General features: G+C 41.4%; 1 long non-coding RNA gene across 1 annotated transcript; it reads left to right on the forward strand.

Annotated features, from left to right (window-relative positions):
• The first annotated feature begins 701 nt into the window (after positions 1–701).
• Positions 702–7,350, forward strand: LOC310669971. The gene is made up of 3 exons (XR_014507464.1): positions 702–796; positions 3,740–3,862; positions 7,204–7,350. It is a non-coding gene; the product is annotated as an uncharacterized lncRNA (long non-coding RNA).
• Positions 7,351–8,331: the final 981 nt, after the last annotated feature.

The following is an 8,331-nucleotide window of genomic DNA, read 5'->3' on the forward strand; positions in this document are numbered from 1 at the left end:
ATTACTGTACAACAATGGAAACTGGACAGACACTCGTCTCCCCTTACCAAAAATAATTAAATTCGTGATTCTGACTATCAGAGAAATCTGGCAAAATTGCCTGGACTTCTGGAAATCTAATCCAATTACACTGCTGAGCTTTGAATTCTGGTGTCACCTGATGGGGCTTCACTTCCTGGGTGGTGAAATTGAGGGTGCCACGGGTTAAAGGGGGGACATGTCCTTGGAGCTCTGGGAAGGGGGGAGAGATTGATTTACCCCAAATGCAACTACATTTAATGGGAGTGAGGGGATCTGGGTCACTGTGCATTCTATTACTGTACCACAAGGGAAACTGTGGACAGACATTTGTGCCTCTTTCAAAAAAGTTCATGCTGTCAGAGAAAATGCCTTGGCTTCCAGAAACCTAATCCAGTTTCAGTGCTGTAACCTGATGGGACTCGTTTTCCCACATCCAGGATGGTGAAATTGACGCTGGCACAGATTAGGAGGGACGTGTCCTTGGAGTTACTGGAAGGGGGAAGAGGTTTAATTGGTTTTCAACACTGTGCTTTACATTATGGTATAGCATAATTAGAATTCTAATAATTTGTGACACTGTCCTGAATCCATTGTTCCTGGGTACTGCCAAAGTGCTTCTTGTAATCTCCTATAAATTCCTCCAACTAAGCCTCTTCATGCATCAGTTCCTTGCTTGGCCCAGTGCTGTTCTCGAACGCCTTCCTGGCTCTTCAGCTCTCTAGAATGATGAAGACACTCCTGATCTCCTGCCTCCTCTTGACCCTTCTGAATCCAGGTGAGCAGAACCACAGCTGCTGGGCTGTTCATCCTGTTTCCAGGAAGGAACTAGGGGGGGGGGGTCAGCCATTATTTATTTATTTATTTTAAAATAATATTTAGTTCATTTTTCACAAATACAAAAAATTAAAAAAGACAAAATACAATGGAATAGAAGGAAAAAAGAAGAGGGGGAAAAAACAAGAATAAAAAAACTACATAGTCATTAAAGCAGGAGAAGAAAGGAACAAGGATTTGTGGTTCCTTTGAAAGGGAGAGGAATAAAGCATATGGTCAAGCTACAAGGGATCCTCAATCATAGATAGTTTCTTCCCAATGATTATATTTGTTTTTATTTAACAAAATCCATACTGAGAGGTGCAGTATCCCCAAGTCCATTGGGGGAGCAATGGGGGCAGTCGCCCACTCTTGGATAAACCAGAATCCTAGGTTTCATCTACAACAAAGAGTATGTTTCTTGAACTTTTTTCCTGTTTGCTTGCCTCATCGTCCACTCAAATTCTGCCCCTTCTTCCTGAAACATTGTTCTCAATATTAAATCTTTATTTTACCAAATGCATACAGAGGTGTGGCATCCCCAAGTACATTGGGGCAGCAAAAGAGGCAGTAGTTCGCTCTTCAATAAACCAGAGTCCTAGCTTAAATTTAAAGCAGTGGTGTCCAAACTTTTTTCAAAAAGGGCCAGATTTGATGAAGAGAAAAGCTGTGGGGGCCGACCAAAGGGCCGACCAAAGTTTTTGAGCATTTTTGGCATGCATATTTGTGGTACGATAAGGTAAAAGCTAATAAAGCGTTTAAAAATCATATTGTTAGAAAAGCATTGTTTAATGTTTGGACAAGATATAAGGATTTGGTAGAAAAGAAAACCCCAAGATGGTTGTCACCAATGGAAGCGAAGGCACAGAAAAAACTCAATATGGAGGCCAAATGGCCGAAATTTTGGGAAATTCTGGAACAGGATGGAGACAGAATAAAATTGCAGAGCTTTGAAAAACTGAAAAACAAAGTGCGAGATTGGCTCCACTATTATCAAATAATGGAGGCATACAATTTGGACAAAAAAGTTGGTTTCCAGGTGGAAAAATCAAAACTGGAAACAGAATAGTTAGATCCAAAGATTAAGAATTTGTTAAGACTGTATAATTTGCTGTTGAAATGGAACACTCAGGATGAAATGGTGAAATCAGCTATGATTAAATGGGCACAAGATGTTGGACATAACATAATGATGGCTGACTGGGAACAGTTATGGACCACAGGTATGAAATTTACAGCATGTAATGCCTTAAGAGAAAACTTAATGAAAATGATTTATAGGTGGTACATGACACCAGTCAAGCTTGAAAAAATTTATCATCTGCCCGACAATAAATGTTGGAAATGTAAAGAGACTGAAGGTACATTATTTCACCTTTGGTGGACATGCCCAAGGATTAAGACATTCTGGGAGATGGTTTATAATGAAATGAAAAAGGTATTCAAATATACCTTTCCGAAGAAACCAGAGGCCTTTCTCCTGGGCATGGTTGGCCAATTGGTGTTAAAGAAGGATAGAACTTTTTTTATGTATGCAACAACAGCAGCAAGAATACTTATCGCAAAGTATTGGAAGACAAAAGATCTACCCACCCGGGAAGAATGGCAGATGAAGTTGATGGACTACATGGAACTGGCGGAAATGACTGGCAGAATCAGAGACCAGGGAGAGGAGTCGGTAGAAGAAGACTGGAAAAAGTTTAAAGATTATCTACAGAAATACTGCAAAATTAATGAATGTTAAAAGATTGTTGGAATGAAGTTATATGGCTTTAGTACAAATGTTATAAGGATTTAAGTATAAATAGATTAATGGGATTTTAAAGGTAAAATAAGGTTAGAATGTGTTAAGATAATTATAGGACAGATAACAGAGGAAGATGGAAAGGAATTGCTGAAACATTTGACAGAAGTGGAATACAAAAAGGGAGGTGTGAGGAGGTCGGTGAAATAAGTTAATGAAAGGTAAGAGATTGAAATTGTTTGAGTGTTTTAAATTGTTTTTGTTTGGTTTTGTAAGTTTAATGTGTTTAGTGTTATGTAGTGTTTTTATATTGTATTGTTCTTTTTTTGTTTTTGTTTGGTTTTGTAGTGTTTAAATTGTTCAAAAAGCAATAAACATTATTTTTAAAAAAACAACAAAGTTTTTGAGCATTTTTTAGGACTGAAGTTGTTGAGGTTTTTTCAGGATTTTACCCCTGGAAGATAAACTGCCACAGGGGCCGGATTAAACTGACCAGTGGGCCCCTGAAATGGACTTTGGCCATGCCTGATTTAAAGCAAAGAGTAAGTTGCTTACATTTGTAGAAACTTATGATAGGATAGGATACAACGTATAGGCACAATTCTTCTCATATTTCAGAGCGGAATTATCCTGCCCCCCCGCCATGAAATCTTTTAGTTTGCTGGTGTTACACACCACCCCAATCTCTCAGTGGAGTCAGGTCCCAGGGGTACCAGATGTGCTTACCAGAGTCTGTCATGTTTGCTGGTGCTGATGGGAGTTGTAGTACAACAACTTCGAGAGGGTTAAAGGTTTCCCCACACCTTCTCTACTGGTCCTCTCCCTCAGACTGCAGGAGCCATCTTCCACAATCATTCTCTGGTCTATGCAAGGCCCACCCCCATTCACAGAGTTTAAGAACTACAGAAGGAATATATACTAGTTTGCAGAAACTAGTATTCAAATAGTGCCTCCAATGTTGCAGAAAAAATATATAAATTGCGAATGGTAAACATGAATTTATCCAGTCCGCTTTTGAAGCTGTCAAATTCGGTGGCCTTTGCTACCTCTCGTAAGATGGAGTTTGTAGCAGAAAGTGTTGTGTTCATGTACCTTGACGCAGACCTATTCTTCCTACACAGTTACTAAAGTTTTCTAAACCCATTTTCCCCCTGTCTGCAGTGGCATCTCTGATATGTGAGTCTTGTTTCGGTCAAGAAAAAAATTGCAGAAATGCCACAACTGAGGAGTGTGACGATTCCAGTGACCAGTCCTGCTTGTCTGCCCGTGGAGTAGGCAAACTGTGTAAGTGATAAGAACTTTCAACCTCTTTGATCACCAAAACGTAAACCCCCAGACTCACTTTCTAAGGCCATATCTTTGCCACAAGCCAAGGAACATGACTTTTCATAAAAAAGTGTTCTAGGTTCTGCATTGCCTGCAGGAGTCAGTTCATATTTAAAGGTGTGTTTACTCAATTGGCAGAGCAAAACAAAACATCCTTCAGAATCTGCCCTTCTCCCATATTTGCAATTCAGTTGTCCAGCCATGTAATCAATAGACAAATGCACATACTAGGGTAGAGTGTGCATATAAGAACCTAAACCAAGTCAATCAACAGTCACCTAATTCATAAGAAGAGCTAAAAATAAAGATAGAAAAGATGGATATCAGTCACAGCAACAAAACAAAACAAACAATACCCCAACCCAAGTGTCCGTTCAGCAGCCTCAGCTTTTGTAGTCGGAGTCAGTCTGTCAGTTTCCCATCTCCCAGGCCAAGTGAAAAATGACCTGCAAGGCAGAGAGCTAGTCCGCCAGGATTCACAGCCAATATGGTCAACAAACATCCCCCCCACCCCCATGACTGCTTAAATCAGTATGACCCTGCAGATGGGGCCTAAGAGTAAAAATAACATTCAGACTAAATGTTGATGGGGGGGTGGGGGGAGTTGGAAACTGATATGAAAATGTGGAGAAATGTACTTCAAATAAGAAACCAAGAGAAACTGACACTGGCATATTGCCCCTTCATAATTGCGTGTGGTACATGCTCCCTTTCTGAGCTCCACCATCGACTTTCATTGGTCCAGTTACAGGGTGGATTTGATTTAAATCACAATTTAAATCACTAGTCAGTAAAACTTTATTTAAAACATTTTTTTACATAAAGACTCATTCTTGCTGGTATAATCTTAATATTTTCAACTAGATGAAGGTTTTGTTTTTGGAATAATAAATTTTCAGAGTAGTTTTTAGTTATATCAAAAATTACTGATTTGGTTATACTTTTAGAAAAACATTATGAAATTTTTGTGAGGTTTAAAAAATTAACTGTTTATATTTGGACCTCTTTTCTGCTGTATTTTATGGGAAGGAGAAAAAATAATCATTTCATTAATAATAATTTAAATAATTTATTTAACTAAAACAATAACATTATAGTATATGCATCCATGTTTGTTAACTGATGTGATTAAACGGTTTTTTTAGAAAAAACTTTGAGGGAGTTATAGCACACATGAAAAGCTTAAAACAAATCCTTATTTCCTGATGAGGATAGTCTTTGGAGTATAATATAATTTAAATACAAAACTATCTTGCGGGGGGGGGGAATCCTCCAAAAGCATTTAAAAAAACAATTTAAATTTAAAAAATCTGATTTAAATAAAAAAAATCTAATTTAAATTTAAAAATCTGATTATTTTGATTTTTTAAATTGATTTTTATCCACTCTGTCACCCACAAAACTTATTTCATTGATGAATTCCTTCCCATGAAACCTCCTGAACTGGTCCCACTCAATGAGGAGAAGGGTGGGAGAAACCTCTGGACAGCCAAAGGTTCTCCATTCCTGACTCACATTCAACAAATAGATAAAACTGGAGAAATCTCTTTTTGCTCCAAGCAGGGCCTGCTCAACACAATTGGATACCTGAGGCAAACCATGAAATGTTCCCCACCCCGCAGACCCGGAAGAAAGGGTGACTGAAGATTAGGCCTGGGTGATTTATTGATATATCGCCCCAGGACCGGTATGAGGGGCAGACCGTGATGACAGATTCACTCAGCAGTAAATCGGTGGGGGAAACCCTGCCTATTCTGAGTCCCTCTGCCTCCAGCACCCAGCACGCTGAGGAAAAACAAAACAAGCTGCAGCCTGGAGCTGGAGGCAGAGGGACTCAGGAGGGGTGGCAGTTTCATCAAGGATGTGAAATCATCATGGTGGTCTGTCCCATATACTTGCACTGGGAGAAAAAAGCTGCATGCACAAGGCTTATACATCTTGTTCCTCCCTCCCTCCCTTCCTCCCTCCCTCCCTCCTTAAACTGCTTGGGTTAAGAGCACACTGCTGCCCTCCCCTCAGCCAAGCAGTTTTGCGGAAACCCCAACCTGCCACTGGCTCACATGAGCAAGTAGTGGGGCGGGGGCTCTGTTAAAGTGCTCCCCCTCCCTAGCTGCAAGAGCCCCACCCCCGCTTCTGCTTGCACACAAGTAGGAGCGGTATCTCAGCTGCTAAGCAGGGGAACTGCGAGCCATGTCACCCTTTCCTGTCGAGGGGGCATGGCTGCCCACCTCTCAATGGAGAAGTTTGAAGGAGCCCCCACCTTGAGTGAGTCGACAGTGGAGTGCAGGCTCCAGGCGGAGACAACCTTGGCTGCCACCTGGCTGCCTTTTTCAGCACAGGAGAAAAGACAGAGCCCACTCTGCCAGCCAAAGGCACGGGCACCAGAGAGGCGGAGGGAGCCTCGGAAAGGAGCTCCAAGGTGGTATTTGCTAAAATGTATAGAACTCAAGATAAGGTGTGTTGGAAATGTAAGGAGAAGGAAGGGAATTTCTTTCAAATGTGGTGGACGTGTCCTAAGATTAAAGTCTACTGGAATATGTTATATAAAATACTTTTAGTAAAAAAAACCAGAGGCTTTTTCATTAGCTATCATAGGTGAAGAAATTCCCCCCAAAAAGACATAAATATATTTATGTATGCTACTATGGCAGAAAGGATACGTTTAGCCCAGAAACGGAAGCAGCAGGAACTTCCAACGTTGGAAGAATGACAGACAAAGATGATTGAATACGCTGAGCTGGCGAGACTGACAGGGGGAATCCGAAACCAGCAAGACAAACTGTTTGAAAAGGACAGGTTATGATTTGAAACCTGTTTATAAATATTAGAAGTAAGTCTTTTAAGTATGGAGATAAGGTAAATAGGGTGATTTAGAAATGCAAAATAAAAGTGATTGCATATGGAAGTAAGGGAGGGGGAGAGGAGGAAGTCAGAGCTCAATTTGAGCAAAGATATATGTGATGAGGAAATTTTATATGGTTGTTATAAAGGAAAAAAAGTAATTTTAATAAACATTATATTAAATAGAAAAAGGAAGGAGCTCCAAGGTCCCTGCCACGAACAACAGGGACATGGGGTGGCTCAAATGGGGGAGAGGAACTGACGAGGAGGTGAGAGATCTTGCCTCCAAGGATCACACCACAGCTTCAAAGGCAGCAGCATCAGGCGATGCTTTTCTTGGTGGTCAGATCTCCTGCCCCTGTGGATCAGCAAACATAAGGTGATCATCAACCCTTTCCTCATAGGTGGGCCAGCCCTATTTCCAGGTCTAGTTATTTCCTTTTCCAATTATTTTATAGCACTTTTGGGGTCAACAATGGTTCTCAAGTCCTGCATCGATACAGAGTTGTGTGATGTAGGCTATGGCAGTGCCTCCATAACCTCATCAATTTACATCCAGAGCAAGGCCTCCTGCTGCAAGACAGATATGTGCAACAGCGGACCTCCCGAAAGTAAGTATCATCATCAGGAAAGATGATCTCACAGACAGTATCCTGATGTAAGGGGCTGGCTAGAAAAGGAGGAATGGTGGCAGCCAGTCACTCCAGGAGGCGCCTGAGGCTGACACTAGGAAAGATTTCAAACCTGATTCAGACTGGTGGGACAAGGAGGAGCCACTGACAGAGGGAACCAGCGGGGAAGCATTGGAGCCATAGTATGGGGGTGGCGGGAAATAATACAACAAAACCCAAAATATCAGTAAGAAGATTACTTGAACAACATGTAGCATCTATTAGCAAAAATTACAAGGGAGCGTCACAGTTTTACCTTAGTCCTACAAACACCCCTCCCATAATGCTACTCACAGTTCCTCTCCTGCAGCAGCTTCTGGTATTTACATCCTATGCTTTCCTCCAAAAAGCTTGAGCTCCTGCTCACCTTTTTAGCCTCAAAACATCCTGTGAAATAGGTTAGGCTGAGAGATGGTTCCTGGTCCCAGGCCACTCAGCAAGTGTCATGGCTACAGTGAAATTTGAACACTGGTCTCCTAGATTCTAGTCCAACTCTCTAACCACTTCACATCACTGGCTCATTGGTTTCCCAGAGTTCTAGCCCCCAAACCTAGAGTGACCCATTTTCTTTGATGCATTTGCATTTGTAGAGATATTTTTAGTGGGACAGACTGGTAAGGCAGTGTGATTCTTCTTCTTCTTTGGCGATCACTCGTAGCCAAGTAATATTGTCTTTCATAAACACGGTTTTAACAATGAGTCAGTAAGTGACTGTGGAGGCCAATTCTGGAACCACACGTCCTTCCACAGTGGGGACATTGGTTTCTGGGTGGGAGTTGATCACGGTGTGGATATCCAAGCATGCCTTCCTCTTAGCACATTTCTCCCTTACATCCTGAGTTTGAGTGTCTTCAAAGCCCATGACACCTTTGGTAAAGGCTGTTCTCCAATTGAAGCGCTCTCAGGCCAGTGTTT

Source organism: Podarcis tiliguerta (genome assembly GCF_965153285.1).
Source record: "Podarcis tiliguerta genome assembly, contig: HAP1_SCAFFOLD_124, whole genome shotgun sequence".
NCBI classification, from domain to species: Eukaryota; Metazoa; Chordata; class Lepidosauria; order Squamata; family Lacertidae; genus Podarcis; species Podarcis tiliguerta.